This window comes from Arvicanthis niloticus, chromosome 26 (genome assembly GCF_011762505.2).
Source record: "Arvicanthis niloticus isolate mArvNil1 chromosome 26, mArvNil1.pat.X, whole genome shotgun sequence".
NCBI lineage: Eukaryota > Metazoa > Chordata > Mammalia > Rodentia > Muridae > Arvicanthis > Arvicanthis niloticus.
The window spans coordinates 2,376,403-2,397,546 of NC_133434.1; the positions used below are offsets into that span (position 1 = coordinate 2,376,403).

The 21,144-nt window shown below is 45.2% G+C and overlaps 1 protein-coding gene and 1 long non-coding RNA gene across 4 annotated transcripts in view; one reads left to right on the forward strand and one right to left on the reverse strand.

Moving 5' to 3' along the window:
• Positions 1-21,144, forward strand: part of Ets1 (ETS proto-oncogene 1, transcription factor) — a 119,083-nt gene that overhangs the window by 68,434 nt on the left and 29,505 nt on the right. The window lies entirely within an intron of this gene.
• On the reverse strand, positions 33-6,551 carry LOC143438938 (uncharacterized). Of its 2 annotated transcripts, XR_013107461.1 has the most exons (4): positions 6,450-6,551; positions 4,086-4,274; positions 1,837-2,044; positions 33-1,584 (listed from the first exon to the last, which is right to left on the reverse strand). It is a non-coding gene; the product is annotated as an uncharacterized LOC143438938 (long non-coding RNA). The 2 variants fall into 2 exon arrangements; XR_013107462.1 differs by lacking the exon at positions 1,837-2,044.

The window sequence follows — 21,144 nt, forward strand, 5'->3', positions numbered from 1 at the left end:
TTCACTTTACATTCTGATCACAGCCCCCCCCCCACTCCTAGTCACACCTACAAATCTCTCCTCCCTTACCCTTCTTTTTCTCCTCAGAGAAGACACCACCCCTTAGGTACCACCCCATCTTGGGACATCTAGTCCTAGCAAGACTGTGTACATCCTTTCCCACTGAGGCCCAACCTGGCAGTCCAAGTAGGAGAAGGAGATCTCACAGCAGGGAACAGAGACAGGGACAGCCAATGCTTTACTTGTTAGGGGGCCCACAGGAAGACCAAGCTGCACCTTTGCTACAAATGTATAGGAGGTCTAGGTCTAGCCCTTATATGCCCCTTGGTTGATGGCTCAGTCTTTGTGAACCCCCGGATGATTCTTTTTAAGGCTTTAGGAGCTCCCGCTATATGCCAGGCCTTGTACCTGTTCCTGAAGTGATGATTTATGTGTGTGTTTATGTGAGTAAAACTCACACTTTCCTAAGGTAATTCATTGCCATTCATATTCGAAATAAAAGTATGTGATAGGTCTGATGCTAAATTATACTTTTCAAAATTTATTACAGAGAGTTTATGGTGAGTAAACTTTGTGTGACTGATTTTTATACTGATTCTTATTTTCTTGACATTTTTGCCAAACCTTTAGATTAACTCTTTATATTGCTTGTAGGTTATCTTACACATCCAGATACTACTAATGGGCAGGATTCAATGATCAGGTCTGACTAGAGGGACCTATCATCAGAGGAGAATTAAGAATTATGTATGAAATAGAAAGTTTACTTTGTAGGCTCAGCGCCAGAGAGGGGCAGACACACACACACACACACACACACACATAGAGACACACACACAGACACACACACACATACACACATAGACACACACACACACACACACACACACACATAGAGACACACACACAGACACACACAGACACACACACACACACATAGAGACACACACACAGACACACAGACACACACACAGACATACACACACAGATAGACACACTCTCACACACACAGACACACAGACACACAGACACACACACACACACAGAGAGAGAGAGAGAGAGAGAGAGAGAGAGAGAGAGAGAGAGAGAGAGAGAGACAGAGAGAGCACTCCTGACTGTTAGGAGGATTCTAGCCATATGCATGTACCTGCTTGTATGACTTTGGGAGAAATAATGCTATTTGTTTGGAATCTCGCTTTCTTAATTGGTCAAATAAGTTACCTAGAAATGATAACCTAAGGTTTCTCTTATCACTGATGCCTTGTGACTTTGGGCAACAGTAAAGGCTGGTAAAACAAACAAACAAACACATACTGCTGTTTAAGAGGTGGACAGATCACTAATTTGACTCAGTCACTGAGAAATTTTAGGTACCTTTGTAAAGGGCAGCTTACAGAAAGGTATTAGGAATTGTGCAAAGCTATCGCAAGGATCGCATGTAACAGGCTCCACTGTTAATGCCTGGCTCGAACTTGTCTGTGATCATTTCTGAATATGTTGTCTCAGGGGCCAGGAGTCATGTCTTTCAGTATACAGTAGCTTCCTTTTCTGCATAAGGGCCAGCTGAAGTCTCCAGGGAGGGTTCTGAATTGGAGGAAGAGAGATGTAGGTTAGGCAGAGCAACTAACCCAGCTGTATCCTCACAGCTGCCCATGCGGTCTGAGTAATGACTTATTTCATGGAAGCTGCCCCTTCTTGTTGCTCTATTCTGTTGAGAAACAGTCCCCTCCTGCATCAGGAATGTAGTCCGCTGTGAGGTACCTCAGCACCTCTTCCTGACAAGCCTGGTGAGTCAAGGTCCTCACTGCCTGTTTGCCCAGAGGGAAGGGCCCATACCTGCTTGTGGGACTGTTCACAGATGCTTCCTGGGCAGCGACCGGCTGACCTCTCCGTGGGCATGGCCTGCCTGGTGGAGTTGGGGGCAGACAAGATGCCACCTGCTTCGGCTTCCCAGACATCCAGGAAGCTCTAACTGTGTGCTGGGGTGTCAACAGCGACCCTCTCGATTCTCAAAGGCTGCCTTTGTGGCTGGCTGTGGCGTCACCTACGAATGTTTGTTATCTGTGATCTCATTTTATTGATGTTATTTCTACATTTTGAGAAAGATCTGTCATAGTTACCACTTCTTTGGGAAACAAGGGCCTAGGTGCAGCATGTTGGTTTGGAAGGAAAACAAGGAAGACTGCCATTAAGTTCTTATCAGAGGGCAGATCTAATTCCTACCCATCTTTATTTTGTTAGTGTTGTGGTGTGTGTGTGTGTGTGTGTGTGTGTGTGTGTGTGTATGTTGTGTGTGTGTGTGTGTGTGTGTGTGTGTGTGTGTGTATGTATGTACGTACATACAAATGTACATATGTATATTAGATTTTGAATACTAGGTTTGAGCCAAAGACTCTGATTGTCTCATTCTACACTGTAATAGTGAAACAAACGTTTATTGCCATTTCACAGATGAAGAAGTCAGATGTTAAAACCTTATCACAAAGGTGGTAAGCACTACTTACATTCAAACGCAGCTGTGGCCAACTCTAAAATCACATGGATGCTATCATCACGGTTTTTGAAGTACTTAGATGTTGAGTTTGGAGGGGATGCTGAGGTCTACTGTACGTATTTAGCAGTTTGCCTAAATACTTTCTCGTAATCTGGTGATGTGTTACAGTTTGACACACAGCTTTACCCACCAGAGATACCACTAATCCTATGAGTTGCTGATATTTTGTAAACAAGGGGAGTATACAGAAGGGATGCCAAGTTGTTCTCTTAGTGCCACACACAAAGATATGATAGAACCACAGCTGGAGTTTGTCAGATATACTGATGGCTCCATTTAGCCATCCAGCTTAAATATTTCTCTTTTTTTGATGAACACCTCCACAATAGCCATAATAACCACTAGCATGAGACTGAAATGTCAACAAGGCAGTCATCCTATTTTTGTTGCTGCATGTACCCTTCCTGTACAGGTCTTCTACATCTTAAGTTGCTACATGGTTGCTACATGGTTGCTAAGTAGAGAGCTTTGAACAGGTTGCCCAGACCCTTCTGATGTCAGATCTAGGAAAGTGGCAGAGATAGCCAAAATACTGGGAGCAGAAAGAAAAGTGGCTTGCAGACAAACAAAACAAAACAAAACAAAAAACAAACAAAAAAACCCCAAAACAAACAAACAAACAAAAAAAACATGTGCACTTTTCCTTTGAAAGAGGTTGACTTTGGACCTTCAGAAGGTTGGGTTTCGTTTTTTGTTTTGTTTTTGTTTTTTATTCCTAAGAGATTTGAAGAGAATCCCTCAACCCTGTTTTCCTATATTAAACTGAAATGTGCTTTGCTTGGGTCTTCTATGCCTCAATTTGTGTCACACGAGGTCCGTTTTGATGAGCAGTGGTTAAGTCAGACAGCTAGAGGTTGCTTCTAAACACAACACAAAACAACAGAGTAGAAAAATCTGAATGCTATAGCACGAATCATATAAAAGAACTGTGCCCAAGAGGCATACAAGAATTAATGACATCCTAGATGAGTGATGTATTCTTTCTATTTAAAACAGATGTACTATTTAAACTGTGGTACCAGGTATAGGTGTGTGTGTGTGTGTGTGTGTGTGTGTGTGTACACTCAGAACTAGTTATATTGGACCAGATCCCTAATTATTCTTTTTAAGAAAGGTCAGCACCCTTGCCTCCCCTCCTTGTTTTGGTCTTGCTTGAAGCAACATAAATGACAAACTGTTGGCTTGAGAATTATTCCATTGGGTTGCTCCTATTTTCCTTGCAAATGCATATAAATCCTAAGTGGTTACCAATAACCTGGGTTTCCCTGGATGACTAAGCAGAGAGAGGTGAGGATGGGAAGGAGGTGGTGGTACAACAGCTTATAGCAAAAACAGAAAGAAGAGTTTTAAGTTTGGCACTATTTAGTCTGGGCAGTCAATTCTTGTCCGGAAAATTTTAGAACACATATAAAGTAAATCTTAATGCATTCAGAAGGTGACTCTCCTCTTCAAACCAGGGTCGGTGTCTGATTTAGAACCTCCCTCTTACAAGTAGCTCAGGCAGGCCTAAAGGGTCAGTCCTTGATCTTACCTGACTTGAACAGTTCTTTTGCTGTGCACTGAGCTAGCTGGAAGAGGTTGTCATCTTGTGTCCTTCTTGAGGCCCAATGTGAAATTCAGGATACTGAGTCTGTTTTGACTCCAGGCCTCCAGGTAACTGTTACCTGTTTATAGTTTCTGTCTTCTTCTTGAAAGATGCTGCTCTGAGTCAGGTGTCACTCTGGGAGAGAGAAGAGGAGAGTTAATGAGTTCATGTTTAGAAAGTGCTCCAGTCGAGTCACTGCTGATGCAGGGAGAGTTGTTTAATTAGTGGGAGATCTGATACAGAGTGGTGACGCTCAATGTGATGGACTCTCCAAGGTGAGTCACATGTATGTGTCCAGGAAGCATATCCTTGATTACATATAGATCAGGAGTTCCACCACCCACGCCCCTTGTCTCCCGATAGAAATAAACGTTTTCTAGACAGAGCTGTTCCTTCAGCATAAGGGACAAGAGAAAGTCATGTTTGTAGAGTACCAGGTAGGTACCAGGTTCTTCACAAAAACCTTTATAGAAAGAAGCACTCACATCTTAGTTAGCTCTTTCTGTGAAGTAAATGTTTCAGCCCCTCTGTGAAGTTAATGTTTCAGCCCCATTTTTTTTTTTTTCCTATAAGAAACAGAATCTCAGAAAATTTCAAATAATTTGCTCAGGGCCATAGAGGCTCAAAGTCCCAGGTTTTTATTTGGAACATTACCACAAAGCCCAGTCTACAAAGAATACCCATTTGGAGAGAAATCTTGCCAAGACTCAGGAAAAACCTTGATCCCTGGGCTGCGAGTTTCTATTACCTTCTCATTTAAGATCCTCATTGATATCAATATTAGGGGGGAAAAACCATTCAGTTGTCTATAAATCTATATCATAGGGATGGGTTTGGGTAATTCCTAGCACCTTTTTTTTTTCCAAGTTCAAGATGGATAAATGAAAGCACACTTGCTAAACTTGCACACAGAATTAGTGCTTTGCCCTCCCCACACCCCTCCCCCTTGTTGCCAACCGGGAAACCGAGGAATGAAGTGAGAGCCCAGCCGTGCCTGAGAATTTTCCAGGGAGGGGACAGAAGTTTAGGCCTTGAGGCCACTTGATGCAGCAGGAATGTTTGTAGAAAAATAAACACACACGGAATGAATCAACATCTACATGCTGGTCCGGCAGTTAACCTCCTTCAGCAGGAGGGGGAGTGGGAGGAGTCAGAGCTGGAATCCTCTCCCTGTTTTTAAAAATGATAGTTTGTTAAGGCCTCTCTTAAGGGATCCTGGTGACTATTCTTTTGCCCTTAACCAGAATCTTCTGCATTGAAAGACCTGATAAGAATGAGTTAGAGGATTCAGAGCCTCCAGCATAGTTTGGGTGCTTACTGAACAAAACAGCAGCAGAATATCAGTGAGATTGGGCCTTGGTGAGTTGTGGCCTCATGGACGCTCTGCTCAGCAGTCAGTGCTTGCAGGCATGCCTCACTCTGTGAGGGAGCAGTGAGCAAAGATGAATCAAGGCTCTGGTTGCTCCAAGCTGCCTTGCTTCATGCTTCATAGGAAAATAATATTTCCAGTCTGTTTCCGTCTCAGCAGTTCTGGGGAAGTGGTATGTGGATTAGCAAAGGCTGGTGCAGGGTACACACTCGGCTCCTCCTGAGGAGCCTACTCACAGGTATTTGTGGAGCTGCCCCCTTCCCTCCCCCTCCCCCGTTCCTGTTCCAACAGAGTCTAAATGTGATTCATCTCATGTAGTCATTAGTGCCGGGTTCTTAAGTTTGTCGGGTGGATTTAGTTGTGCCGTCATTGGTTGCTTATCATGATCTTACGTTACATAGCAGCAGAATTCTCCTTTCCATTTGGCAGATGAGAACTGATCAAAAAGAAAGGTTCATGTTTAGGTTTTTCAGTACCAAGTGATCTCTGCCCTTGGGTGAAACTTACTCCTCAATGAAGGCTGGTGAAATAGCCATGGCTGAGTGCTGCTTTGTTACTCACTAATTCATCCTAAGGCAAATGATTTAGCTTCCCCAAGACCTTTCTGATCCTTACATGAAGATAATAAGAAAGCATGCCTAGGGCTGTGGCAAGGATTTGAGATAATTCCTCTAAAATAAGTTTTGTTTTTTTTTTTCTCTTTAGACCGAACCGCACCACAGGGTCTCAGGAAATGGTGTCACCACTGTCTCAGCCCACCGAATTCTGTACCAGTCTTACTGGGCTGCTGACAGTGTTCCTACTTTAGCGGTTGTTAAAACTGTGGTTGCTGTTAACCTGGTTACAGAAAATTTTCCACTTGACACCCCTTTAACCAAGTGTGCTAGAACGGTCCTGTGGCTGGCTACCTTATTTTCCAGTCCCTCTCCTCAGACACTTACCTTATCTGAGTTCAGGCTTTGGCACAGTTTCCAACTCCAGAGCCGTATTTTGAGACACTGTCCTGCGAACTGCAACAAGGAGGCTTAGAATGCTTGCCGTCCAAGCTCAAATGATTTCCACCGTTCCACTCATTTCACTCTGGAATGGGGGAGGTGACCTACGCCATGTGGCTTAAGGAGACAACTACTACCAGAAACCCCAGTGAGGCAAGTAAATGTCCTGGTCACTTGCTGAGCCAAGCAATACCCCTCACCATAGGCGTGACAGTGAAGGTGTAGGCAGTGAACCCACCTGACACAGAAGCAGCCTGCTACCCTTCCCCAGGGTTCTTCCTCCTGTTCCCAAACAGGTGCTGCTGGACTGTCATCCCAGCTCATCTAGATTTTCCCTAAAACCCATGCACCTCTGGGCTTCACCAGTTGATTGCAGCAGATGATTTACAGCCAGAATCTAGCACCTAGAAAAGGGGGATCGTGTGTCTTTAAACAGCTGTGTGCCAGCGTGTGTAAATGTGCTTGCTAATCCAGTGACTAATTCAGTATATTATAAAGCAGTTATGAGCCTGCTGCCAAGGCAGGGCTCTATCCCAACTAGAGGGTGTGTAGGGCTCAGAGAATTATTTCTGAAGCACGTTGTCTCTGTCCTTTCTCGATCCTCTGAATTTTATCTTGTATGTTCCCTGAACCCTCTTGATTCCTGTCCATCAGATCTCCATTCCTCTTTTCTCTCCCACCTCTATGCTGGGGCTTTAATCACTCATCAAGGCTGGGGGCCCTGTGCCATCTGAGTAAGGGCTAGGGAATCCATCAGTGTTGGGTTGGGACATTCCAGGGGACAGAACTCATTATCCCTCTTGAACATTTCCCCAAGTGATTGCCAGTGTTGTCCGTGTGTTGTGATGGGGCCTGCCTCAGTTTCCAGTCTGTGATGCTATGTTCTGTTGATGTCTGTTTGCCTGAGATCTTGTTATTCCTGAGATCTTATTCCTCTTCCATCACCTTTTAGGGGTTGAGAGAGAAACATTTAGCCAGTGTGCAGGGGCCAAGGTGTAAGGTACACTTCCTTGTGAAGGTCTTTAAGTGAGGGCCTGGGAAGCCTCTTCTGGGTGTGGCTAGGGGCTAAGAAATTAGAGGGATCTGGGGCCTCTGCATAAGTGTTCCCAGAAGTCCCTGACACCAGGTGTCTGATTTGGACATGGACCTTGCCCAGCTTCTCCCACAGTGTCTCAGGGAGGCACACACAGTCCAGCTGCCATCTGAAGCATTTCCGTGTGTCAGAGGTGGGTGTTGGAGGCTGAGGCCCCAGCCTCTCTCTGTCTTCTCTTCTCAGTAATTGGTTTCATATTTGTCACCTTGGTTCCCTCCCATCCCAGGACATCTGCAGTCTCCTTCCTACTCCTCTTCCCGAAGCTTCTGGAATCCAGCCACATTGGTCTCACTGCAAAGCCTTGGCCACTCTGGAATTGGGGGCATATATTGTTTTTGTGTATTTAACATCATAGGTTTGTCCCACTAGAAGGGGCATGCCCAAATGGAGGGTCTGTAGCTGTCAGTCACCAAGGTATTGCCATCACTCTGCGAGTCAGTAGCTGGCTTCTGTCTTAAGTTAGAGTTCATATAGTAGAAGTTCAGTGGCTTTTAATACATTCATGGCGTTGTGTAATCATCACAAGTATCTCATTTCAAAATGTTTTCAGTGTCCCCCAAAGAAGGTTTGTGCACACCCACAGCCTATAGTTGACGTCCATCAAACAAAGGCGTGTCGTCCAGTAAGGACAAGATCCTAAGAAGTGCTCAGAGCACACATCTGACTTGAGTTCTCCATCTTTCGATCCCTAGAGACCTACACTCTACTTGCCTCTCCTCTGTACTCGGGCTTTCTGCTCTACTCTGCGGGCTGGCTTGCTTAAGCTTCTCAGTGGAGTAGCCCTGGGACTGCTGGGTGGAGGTAATGAGTGCTCTCCCCAGCTGCATGCAGAGGATTCGGCCCAGGGAGCTTGGGCTGTGGTGGCTGGCTGCAATTTCCTAATGGCTTCCTGATGAGGCAGAGCCAGTTATTAACATCGGATGAGGGCTGTGCATCCGGGCCTCTCTTTCCCACCTGACCCAGGCAGATGGAGAGAGTGGCTTCAGCTCCTGCCCCCTTAGCATTGATCTGTTACTCTCTGCTCTACAACGGTCTTTCTAGCCCGTTCATCTGAAGATTGGGTCTGCCTGGCGACTGGGTCAGCCTCTTGGGTTTGTTGTTAGCGGTGCCCACAGCTGTGTGCTCTGGGCTTGTGTGGACAAGACTTTGAGGCAGCAGTGTGATTGTCAGTACACTGATGTCTGGGTGCATGGGGCTCTTCTAAGAGACTCAGAAGGAAGAAACCTGTGTGGCTAAAAGGTGTCACCTAAGAGAGAGATAGGAGTCCTTAAAACTGTAGATTCAACACTCCAGATGTGTTTGCTTTGAGGATGAGAGGTACTTGAATTGCTCCAAGACTTCAGGCCCTTTGGGCTGAAACAGACAGCTTCATTCATCAGATGGAGGCTTGCTTCACAAGCTTGCACTTAGATTCCATGTCCTGGGTAGTGTCGTGTCTCTGTGATGTTCATTGTATCTTGGTGTTTGGGCACCACAGACCTGAAATGGTATTGTTGGAGCGGCTTCAGATGCCATAGTGATTCTTGCTTTTCCTTTTAGTGGTTTTTAGATACGGATTTGTAGGTCAGATATTAACTGATGTTCTCCCTGCCCCCTGTTTGGTAAGAATGGCGCCCTCTGTTTCCAGAGTTGGTGTACATTCCAGTATCAGGCCATCAAACAGTGCTTGTTTAATGATCACCGACACACACCAGGAACCTCTGTCGTGTGTGTGAGGACGATGTCTACAGTTTGGTGGCTGTCACTCAGCCCTTGTAAACCACAGTGGGAACAGGTAGTAGAGGGAGCTGTAATATATTGTACCATTTGGATATGGGTTTGCTTTTTGGATGGTTGTCCCCTGGGGTTTCTGAAGAACTTGGGGAGGAATATTGATCCAGATGGATGCTCCAGGGCTTGGTGGTAGGAAAGACATGGAGGGGACCCTCTTCTTCTTCCCAGTTCATGGCAGTGAGCAAACGGTGGAGGTACAGACGGGGAAAATCCTGGGCAGGGAGTCAAAGGAGTCCTGAATTAGTAAGGCAACGATGGGTCACCTTCTGGGCTTCCTTTCCCCATTAGGAAAAGAAAAGTTGGATGTAGATGGCATGTAAAGACACTTCTAACTCTTGCAGGAATAGTGTGGGACCCTTGGCCGGTGACAGAGCTCCATGACTCCTCCTCCACTGGCAGCCTCCCTTTCATTCATCTTATAATTACGTCTGGTTGCCAGGCGGGAGAGCCTCCCTCCAAGGGGTTGTTAAGGTTTTATAGCAAATTCTTTCTGTAAATTCTTTTCTGCTTCGTGGCTGCAGATGAGGCTTTCCATAGCCAGAGTGAGGGTACATAGAGGAAGAAGGCAAAGGAGGGGTAAATAAAGACTCGGGCAGACTGCACGGAGTGATGGCGTACTGTTCTTCAGCCAAAGCTGGGGAGATACCGGGGCCCAAATTATAGATTAGGTAGATCTGCACCAACTACAGAGAAGGGCAGATGACAGGGAACCTAATGGTACAGGGAAAGTAACCGCCCACTCCTCCAAGTTTATCTCCCTGGGTCATAAGTAACTCCTTAGCAACCCAGGAGACTTTAGCTGGGACCCACTCTTAATTATTACTTAAATGCCTCAGGTCCTAGGGGTCTAGCTCCTTAGAGACACACATTGGGATTTATAGGACTGAGTAGGGACTTTATTCTGTGAATTGTTGAACCTATTAAAATCTGAGGCTATAAACTCCAGATGTTCCAGTTAGGGGCAAGGCCACTGCTTGCTGGTGTGCAGGGAGTTTTGAAGGCTGATAGGCAGAGAGGAGGGTTGTGTTCTTTACTTGGTCAAACAAGCCACAGGTGGGAATTTTCACATCTTCTCTGATGTCAGCCTTGCCGAGGGTATGAATGCTACGAGTGTGTGTAGTCTCTCTGCCTTCTCTCCACTCCTACCATGTGGCTCCCATGTGGCTCTCTTGAATTACACTGGGATGAGTCAGCAGGGCCTTTGGAAAGACGGGACATTTTGCCCGTAGGGGAAATGGGTGGAGACAAATGAACATCGAAGCAGGGTTTGAATGAAATACTGCATCAGATCAGCGTTCCATGCCCCCACTCCAACATCCATTGTCTGATGTAGTTTAAGGTGGTCTTCCTCTAGGTTTGTGTCTTCACCATCAGTACTGAGTGACTGCACGCATCACTTGCTAGTGTGGCCTGGCACATAATGTCTCATTTATCTTGGTAGTTCAGGCTCATTAGTGTGCCTTCCGGTACTCTGAACTGGGAGAAAGCACCTTAGTAAGGCTGGGAACGCAGTATAACCTGTAACTAACTATTCACTGGGTCTGCTGGCCCTAGCAATGCCCTGGCTAAGCTCTTCACCTGGGAGGGGTGTGTCTCTCTTCCATATTCTAGGGTATTTAAATGAAAAAAACAGGAGAGTTAACCTTACTGTTGCTCCCTTTTTGCTTATTTAAGTGTTGGTTTTCCAGGAACATGGATGGAAGTCACTAGTGGAGATTCGGAGGCAGGAGTGGAGGGCTGACACTTCCCCACAGGGATCTGTGTACTGGGTCTCAAATTTTTTGGGGTCGGGGGAAGAATCTGGGTTTGTGCTTAGGATTAGTAGGGCTGGGTCCAGTGGATGACATTGCTGGCTATTGGCTACCCGTCAGTCCTCTAAGACGCAGGTGACATGTATGAAGTGGTCAGGCAGCAGAGTGACAGTTTGCAGGGACTCACTGCTGAGTCTCTTCCGATGGCTTCCTTCTGGCACCAGGTCCTATCGGGTTGTGGTCTATTACAGACTAATCTGACCACTGGCTTCCATCTTAGTAAGCCTGTGGGAAGGGTAAGAATATAAGTAACTAGGGAAGGAAAAAAAATAATTGATTATCACAGAATGAAGTCGTGTTAGGAGAAAAGATGAAATTCCAAAGGGAAGACAAAGCAAAAGAAGGACAGGACGAATCTTTCTTTGTGCCCACGCATTTCAGCTCTTGGCCTCTCTTTTCTCCTTGGTGCTGGATTGAACCCAGATAGAATGCATGCTGGACACATGTTTTTGCCTTGAGATACATCCCAGGCCCTGTGTGTTAGTCCCTTTATTCAGCTCCAAGGGAGTGAAGGTAACCATAGAAGAACTCTGTGGTAGTGTCCCCAGCCACGTGTAATGAACAGACCTGATAAGACTGTTGTCTTAGGAACCATAGCATTCATCTCTATTGTTTGGTTGATTTATCCTTGGCATCCCTGAAAGAGGCCTTAATTACCTCTCAGGTCTACCTATCGACAGAGGGGACTAGAGAGGACAAGCCAGTTCTACACTTGCCTAAAGAGACCTGTTAGATTGAGAAGGAACAGAATGAGCAAAAGAATAGCTCATTCCTCAGCAGGCAGCCTTTGTGGTGACCTCATCTTCCTCCCAGCGCTGGTCCAGTTGGAGCTATGCATACAGGGCAGACTTCCAGTTCCTCCTGTCTGGGACTCATAGGGGCAGATATAAATAGACCAAGACTTTGTCTGTAACCATTGTTCTCTGGCTGCCCATTGTTTCTGGTGCTGAAACTTATCCCCCTCCACCCCCCACCCCCGCACCCCCATTGCTCCTGCCCCCGACTCTCTCTTACTGTGCAGAAGTCTGAATTTCAGCCTGGCTATTTTCATTTGCACTTGTCTGGTGCTTGGGGAGACCAGAGGAGAGAATCACCCTACAGTGTAGATCAGCTGAATTATAAGCCTTCTATTTTGATGCCAGCAATGCTTTTGTCTGAGACTTTCCTTGATATATTTGTGGTCCAGACAAAGATATGTGGATGTGTTGATAGTAGAATCAGGAGGATTTGTAAGGAGTTGAACAGTTGTCCCCACAGGGGCATGATTAATGTGCCTGTGTCAGAGTAATGCATGGTCTGCGGTGTTACAGTATAGGGCTCAGTACTTGGCCATTGCTGGTTCACTGTTTTTTATCATACGGGGCTTAGAATAGAGAAAGATGCAGAAAGCATTTTAGCAAGTTTCAGATGGTGCGAAGGTTGAGATAGCTAGCTAGCAGGATGGATTTTAAGCAAAGGATTTTTACATGGGGAATTATGGTTCCAAACAGTGACATTTGCTATAGATAAATCAACAAAGGCCAGGCTGTAGGTGTGGGACTGGCCCCAGAGGAGTTTGTCTAAAGAAGGGCTGACAGTATATTTTGTCTTTTGCTGAGTAGTTGCCGTCTCCTTGCTTTTAGGCTACCTTCTCATCGGCCTCAGTTTACCCTGTTCGTTGGACGTTTTCCACAAAGGTTTATGATGCTCCTTAGGGGGTACAGACATGCAAGGCTGCTTTTAGGTGGAACAAGTGGCCACTGTGAATGATGCATTAAACGGGGAGTTTTAAGAACTGGACAGAGGGGTTGTCAAGCAGGGAGGATAAAAGCTGACAAAACGGCTAGCTGAAGGATTTGTACTGGGAGGCTTTGACCGACAGAGCTAGGTCTGAAGGACACAACTCCTAAGCAGCCATCTTTTGACAGAATGTGCACTACGATAGTTCTTCTCATAGCCATCACGGCTTATGGATGAAATGAAAGGCTCACAAAGTAGGGCACAGCTGGGTGTCTTGAGCCGGGTGACGTTTAGAGAAGAAGGACGATTTTCACCCGGGTTCTGCCTCTCCTTTGCTCATCACTCCTTTGTCAGTCCGAGAAGCTCAGGTCCCAGACATGTGGATCGTCTGTCGCACATGGCACCATGTTGTCTGCCTTTGTGTCCTCGACTGGGAGAGTGGGGTTACTCATTTTGTGTCACGGGTTTTTCTGGTTTGGATACAGACAGTTGTGCTGTGTAGATGTGTGTGAATATGCATCTTCCTTTTCTGCCTGGATTTATTTATTAAAAGGAAAACACATCTGCATAAAAAAGCCTCAGAACACAGGAAGAATGTCTACTTTGTTTTTCTTTCTGTAGCATCAAGACGGGGTGGGGGTGGTGGGGGTGTTTCAGCTTCCTCTGAGGAATCTTGAAGACTGGCTTTTCTCTCAAACAAACCCCTCCCCCACTAGAAAATTGTCCTTTTTCATGGGAGGGGGGTTAAATGTATTTATATACTTTTTAAATAAATAAGAAAATGGGGGGAGAATTTCCTTTCAAACTTCATGGAAAAATATCCCTTTCTGAATTGGGAACGAGTCTCTGCATCTCCTTAGCCCCTTCCACTTGGCCTCCTGCCGCTGTTCTGGCCTTGTCCTCTTTGCTGTCTCCTCTGCCTCCTCTCCTGCTGTCTTTTCCCAGACAGGTCCCAGCTCTCTCAGACCATCTTCCTCAGCTAGCTTTGAGCCACAGAATGCTCACTGGAAGAGGCCTGGCTCTGTGTTTGTTTCCTGCGTGGGAGGGAGAGGCAGGCCTTGAGAAAACAGTTCAAAAGTGCAGAAAAACTTTACCTCTTCCAGCCTAAATAAACCGGCTTTGCTCCATTTGTTTGCCCAGATTTTTCCTTTGCCCATGGAGAAAACGTTTCATCTTTTACCTCTCCTGGCTTTATTTTCCTGGGGGTGGGGATCCTCAGCCCCCCCTTCTTCATGCTTGTTGTAGGCTCTGAGCCAATAGTAGGAACAGGTCGCTTTTGGGAGGGCCATGCGGTGGTGTGGTGACACAGAGGCCCCTGGAACCACATGTTGCAGCTGCTGTGTGCTATCTCTGGGACTGAGGTCTACTTTTCTCCAGAAAGACCTTCCTATACAATTACAATTAAAAAGAAACATCCTACATCCTTGTGGCTAGCCTGCCTTTTCTGCCTCTCATGCTTGCAATTTTACAAACACAGAGAAGAAATACCTACCTTTTTGTGTCTGAAGATCTGGACTTGAGTGTTTGGTTACATCACTTTCCTGTTGGCACAGTGGTGAAATAACCGAGGTAGCCTTTGTGAGCCTCAAGTTCCTCACCTGAAGAGTGGAGGGGAAAAAAAAAAATCTAAAACACTGGAGAAAATCTTTTCTAAAATGTAAAACTCTGCCTAACAAGCAGTGATAATAATTATAGGTGGGGAGCCTATGAAATTAAAATAAGTTGATTATTTTAATAACCCTCTCTCAGGATGGTAGCTGATGAGACTGTAAAGACTCATCAAGAAGCCATAACAGTATAAAGTAGTGTCCCTTGCTGGGATAATAACAAGATGTAGAGGGTCAGACAGTTCCTATCATTGTGATAGGGATTATTCTGGCACGCTTTTACTAAGAGTCTTATAACCCCATCATGAGTATCTATTTTAGTTGAAGGTTAGATCATATCAGAGGAATAAGGGTGGGTCTGGGGCTTGGTAGTAGAACAACTGACTGGCTTGTGCAATGCCTGAGTTCCAGTCCTAGACCTTCGAAGCCAGAAGGCATAAGGCAGAGAAAGAGTCAACAGTGTACAGTATGGCTATGAACAGATCTGGGCTTATCTATTTATGGCTTTCATGGAGACCAGTGCCTGGTACTACTATGTTTATCCGGACAAAGGGATCACACTGTCCTGGGACATTTTTGGACACACGCAGGTAGTATAGTTATGTTGGTTGGAAGTGCTCTGAAGTATGAAATACCTTGTAAGTAGCTGAAAGTCATCATTTAAGGACTTCCATGTTCTGTCCAGGTGGTCTTTGTGCAGAACTCTGTCACAGGGTGGTAGGGCTAAAACTCAGAATATGTATGTCTTCTGCCATTAAACCATATCCTTTGCCTTCCAAGCATTTCCTTTAAACTGTGGGAGAATCATGGCATTAAAGGCCCATAAATGGCTAGTATAGTTTATTTTGGATTTAAGAAAGTCTTACTATATAGGAAAGAATTTTGAATACAAAACTGCACTTTTTCTTTGTGCTGTAGTATTGATTCTAAGGTGGTGCTCATGGGAAGCTTTTAAAAACTAAAAGATCTTCAGGATATGGTTAGCTGTGAAGTGTTGTCACGGCAAACATATTTTAGATGACAGCTACCAAAAAGATTTTCCCCTAGCAGGTTGGATTACAAGATGCAGAGTAAGTAAGAAATTGTTCTGTTCCTTTAGTCGGGTGTCGAGAGATTCAGGTGAAAGCAATTTTCTGAGCTTGCTTTTCCTGGGGTGTGATGCCTGCTGAAGGTTTGAATAGAGGAGAAGGACACACACTCAGTTGCCTGTTTTTTCTACTTAGTCAGAATCCATTCCATGTCTCATGCTGTTCGATTGTTTCAAACAATGTTGCACTGCGTGATGGGAATGGGTGGACCCCGTGTGGCCCTCAGGTGGATGCTGGTTTATTGCTTTGTCCCGTCACTTCATTAATGAAACTGGAGCCAAGCCTGCAGAAGAAGTATTATCTCCCATCTGTCTCTGAGTTAACATGCCTCTGGGTAACCTGCCTCTGGGCTGAAAGTCTGCAATGAAGGTTATGGAGTAGGCATTCGAAAACACCAGTGTCTAATGGGACATAGTAGATGTTCAATAGAGTGTGGTGTCTTAATCGGACTGTAGCCACAACAGACAGTACATGGGGTTTCTTTTACAATGCTTACATGGACATCAAGGGTCAGGAAACTGACAAGCTCCCAAATACACACAGTTGCAAAAATGGGAAAAATGAAGCGTCGGGTCTCTGTCTCAAGATCATTTCTTGGGCTTTCACTTGCTGGATCTGCTAAAGAAGATACACGTTTCTAAGGCCTTCTAGCAGGGCATCTTCATCCACACATTTCCTCCTTGGGTGTTTTGGGTGGGAGACTTGAGCTGTCCGAGGGAACAGAGTAAGAGCACTGAGCTGCAGGGCCCAGGGGCCAATTCTGCTTTCTGGCTTCTAGCCTGGAACGGAAGAGTCTTTCTGGGTTTCCCTGAACACCTGGAATTGATTTGGGTCCTGGTGTCTTCCTATACATAGGCTGAGGTGGAGGATGGTGGAGGGGCTTGGAAAGAAATAAATCCAGTGATTAAAAATAGCTTTTGCATGTCAGGTGCCTGAACACATTTGGGAACATGCCTGCAATCCCTTTTGTCTGGCAGGTCTGAACCCTGGCGCTGCCGAATTACAACGGCTTTCATTTGTTTTTCCTGCTTCCCTACCATGTAATGGTCAAGGGCTCATTGAAACCATGTGTGAGCCTGGTGACTCACCAGATCCTCAGGACCTCTGTGGTAATAATAATGTGTTAAAACTTTTGGGGGGATGGAGCAGGGGATGGGCGAAAAGGAAGGAGGGGGAAGTCTGAGGTCACTTCCTACAGATGTTCAATGTGCCTGTCAGACCCTGCACACTGCTTTCTCAGGCTCAGAGGGGCTTGGAGCACTTTCTTTCCTTTAGGAGACCCCTTCTTTTGTCCTAGGGCAGCTTCCCTCTGAGAAGAGGCATCTACCTTGGAGCTGGCACGTTGTGTGTTTTCCCTGGTGGCTGTGTGCATTGGCACGGAGAGATGTTGTAATCTGAGCCTGCCTTACATTTTTGGGCAGCCAGGTCACTGGAGGGTGAATTGGGGATTTTCAGTGCTGCTTCTTTCTACCTTCTTTGGATTGGTTTTTACTGGCTGATGCCTGCTGGAGGTTTGAATAGAGGAGAAGGACACATACTCAGTTGCCTTTTTTTCCCTACTTAGTCAGAATCCATTCCATGTCTCATGCTGTTCGATTGTTTCAAACAATGTTGCACTGCGTGATGGGAATGGGTGGACCCAGTGTGGCCCTCAGGTGGATGCTGGTTTATTGCTTTGTCACATCACTTCATTAATGAAACTGGAGTCAGGCCTGCAGAAGAACTATTGTCTCTCCTCTGTCTCTGAGTTAACATGCCTCTGGGTAACTTGCCTCTGGGCTGGAAGTCATATCTGTCAGGGTTCTAGAGCATGTTAGTGGGCTTAAGAGCCAAATAGAAGGTATTATTCCCCTTAACTCTGCTTCGGTCTGCTGTCCATGAGTGAGACAGGGCAGTACTCACTGTTTTTGAGACATTTTCTTTTGTCATGGTTGGCCACTTTTTGGGGGGATTTGCTTTTAGAAGCCAGCAGCAAGTTCTAACAGCCAGGGTTTTCAGCCACCAACAGTTTTCTTCTTGTCTTGTTCTCCCACGCTGGGGCTTGTTTTAGGCAACTTGACCATGGCCCCTCCTTTGAAACTGCCCTTTTGGTGTTTGTCACCAAAATGGCAGCCTTTGTGTGTGTGTGTGTGGTCTTAGATACAGGTGGAAGTTCACAAGGCCACGAGCCATTAGGAAGCAGAGTCTTCTGCATGTAGGGCACTGAAGTCTCAGGTTGGCTTTCTATCCTCCTAATCTGAAGCCTTTTCTCTCTGCTCTCCCTGGGCCAATGTCTAGATCATAGTGCTGTTCCCTTGACAGAGTTTTGTTCAAGTGGGCCAATAAATGAAATATAGACCTTGATGTAAATGCCAGGCAAGATCATTTTAAGCCCCATTTTCTTTGGCATCAGGTATATCTGTCTCTTAAGCTTTCATACGATAATATACATTTATCTAAAATCCTCAAGACAATAAAGCATTAGTAGGTGAAATAACATGTTGCTAGGTTTATTCTTTCTTAACATGTTTAGCTTTATTCTTTCTGTTTCACTCTCTCTCTGTCTCTGTGTATGTGTGGGAGAGAGATACAAAGGAGGGAGAGAGAGACATAGGAAAGAAGAGTTAATTATACTATTATGTGTGGAAATTATCAGATGAAAATTGTAAAACCCAGTTAGACTGCCTCTAACAGAATTTGTTTTTAGAGATGAGTTGGTAGCTGGCTTCTCTAGCTTGAGTTGTCTAACGGAGAATGTGATAGCAGAGTCCTCAGATTTGGATAAAGAAGGCAGCCTAGCCACACTCATGTCTTACCAGTGGGTCCCAGATGCTGTGGTGTTTGCTACATCATTTGTTGAGAACAACAGGAGAAAGAACTTGAAAGGCCCTCAGCCTTGAACATCCTCTTGAGCAAAAGCTACTGCAGTCACGTTCTTTGTAACACTGTTGATTTGAGCAATTCTGTTTCAGAGAACTGCAAAGAATGGTAGAAAAGACACATAAGACACCTTTGAAGGGTTCTTGGAAACCTAACGGCCCTTAACTTTGACTAGAAACACTTGTTTTACATTTCACTTGAAAAGGTTTGGGGTTGTTAGGGGTGGGTCACACTGAAACACAGGCAGGTGTTTCTCTGCATTCAGAATGCCACTGGCTCAGTAAGCCTGTAGCTTCCAGGAGAGGTGACCTGCCTGCTTCTACAAGGTGTATCTTGAAATGGTTCTTTTTGTTTTTATTTTTTGGTTTTTTTCTCCCAGTGGCTTCTGTACCACTGTCTTTTCAGAAATCTAGGTTAAGTCCTATATATGTTATTGTAGAGGTAGGGTCCTGAGGAAAAATCAGTAGACAGAAGTCTAATATATGCCTCCAATTTCCATGCACGATGTTGAGGGTCTCCAGGGTATTGGCATACTGTATCTTAAGTTAGTTTCTCTGCATTTTGAGACACCTTGTCGTTTGAATTTAAGATATTGTAATTATTACCACAGAGGTAATCTCAGGTTTCTAAGAAACGCAAGTTAGTTAATGCTCACAGAGGTACTGATTAACGTCTAGATACTGCTCAGATTAGAAGCTGTCTGTAATAACGCAAAGTATTATAGTGAGTTACAAGGTAAAGTTAGGAATATCAGTGATGTCTGCTTGTCTAAACCATGTCAGGTTCTCTACCTGATTAATGATTTCATCACCATCAACACCGTCACCATCATCATCATTGATGATGAATTACCAGAACTTACACAATCACAGATAATATTGAGGGGCCTTTTGCATTGGACTTTTAAGTAACAAGCTTAATATATCCACTTTTGAGCATAACTATTGATCATTTTTAAATGAAGTGTCCATTCCACTGAACAGACAACCCCAGCCAACTGTTCTCATATGTAAAGAAAGGGCATGACATTTTTAAAAGTTTAAATCTTGAGCTTTACCAATTCAGAAAAGTCCTGACTTTCCTTTTTGCAGCCTTTTCTTCCAAGGACAATGTTGGTGTCATCTGCTAGAGCTCACAGCCCAACCCAAGTGTCTCAAGTGTGGGAATAGTTTCCTCTAGCTGACTTGGGAAATCTTCCCAGAAGACCCAGCACTCAGGACTCTCTACAACAGGGCCATAGCCAAGTGGCTGCGTGTAGACTTTTAGAGGTGGCATAGAGGTGGACAAGTCAAAGTAGTTCCAGATGCTTCCATAAGAGAAAGCATGTGAGAATATGGAAATGGCTTGCTGCCCTGACCGGAAGCAGATACCACCATAGAAAAGAATTCACTTAGCACTGCTGGCCAGACAAGACACCAGAGAGCTAGAGTTAAAAGAATCAGCCTCAGGGAATCCTCCTTCCCAGGCTCTCTGCTGCTGTCCTTGCTTGGCTATCATCTCGTGAGGGCTTCACATTGCCCCAGTTTGTGTGTGTAGAGGAAGGTGATGTGGGACCACCCTGCCAATTCCATCCCAGGCTCGGTTTATAGTAGCCCTAACCGACACTCCATTAGGCTTGGCCAACATTTTCCACATGTGGCCTCAGCCAATTTCCACTATCAGGAAAGTTCATTTCATGGAGTTTTTAATCTAACTGAGGGAACAAAGACGCAAAGGAAAACCCCTACCTACAGTTCAAGTTCCTGAATTTATCTTGGATGGGAGAGAAGGGAACAGAGTTGATTCAGTGGAGAAATACTGAATACACAAAATATTTGTTGACTGACTGTGTGAGTGTAAGATCTGGGATTTTGGAGTTCTTCCTGCTTCTAAGGCATGCTGTGCTCCCTGCTTAGCCAAATGGCTTCTTTCTCCAGAGTAACACTGACAAGTGCTCCGAAGGAGAGACATTCTAGATCACCAGACTACTCTTAGTTTGGTGAAGTAAAGACAAGTGAAGAGCATCGATGTGTTTCTAAGTAACCCATTTGATGATTACACCATTGTTTGAAGGGCTGGATGTTATGTAATCAACAACCATCTCTTCCCCAAGCTCATTTTCTTTTTATTTTATTTTACTCCAAAATCTGGGATTTTCCAACGTTTTGTCAGCCTTCCTGGAGGGCATGTTGATGATTCTTCCATTAGAACTTGTTTGGAATGTCCCAGGGCAAGGCAGTGCAAACACTCTTGGGACTTGAGATTTCTTGTCACTGGCAGGGACTGGGAGGTTAGCCACAGTGAACCATCTTCTTAGGCTGGCCCAGACCCAGGGCAGCTCCCTGGCAGCATGGTTGGAAGTTGTTTTCTGTCATTCAGTGATGCTTCTGTTCATTTTGACATTCAGAGGCAATATATTGGCTCCTTTTTCTTAGAGGTTCCTAATTCTCATTATTCCCCTTATATATGTTCAGGGTTTTCCTTCCTTCCTTCCTTCCTTCCTTCCTTCCTTCCTTCCTTCCTTCCTTCCTTCCTTCTTTCCTTCCTTCCTTCCTTCCTTCCTTCCTTCGTTCCTTCCTCTTCTTTCCTTCCTTCTTCCTCCTTCTTCCTTCCTCCTTGCCTCCTTCCCTCCCTCCCTCCCTTCCTCCCTCCCTTCCTTCCTTCCTTCCTTCCTTCCTAACTTCCTAGTAGCTAAGGCTTGAAACAAGCTAG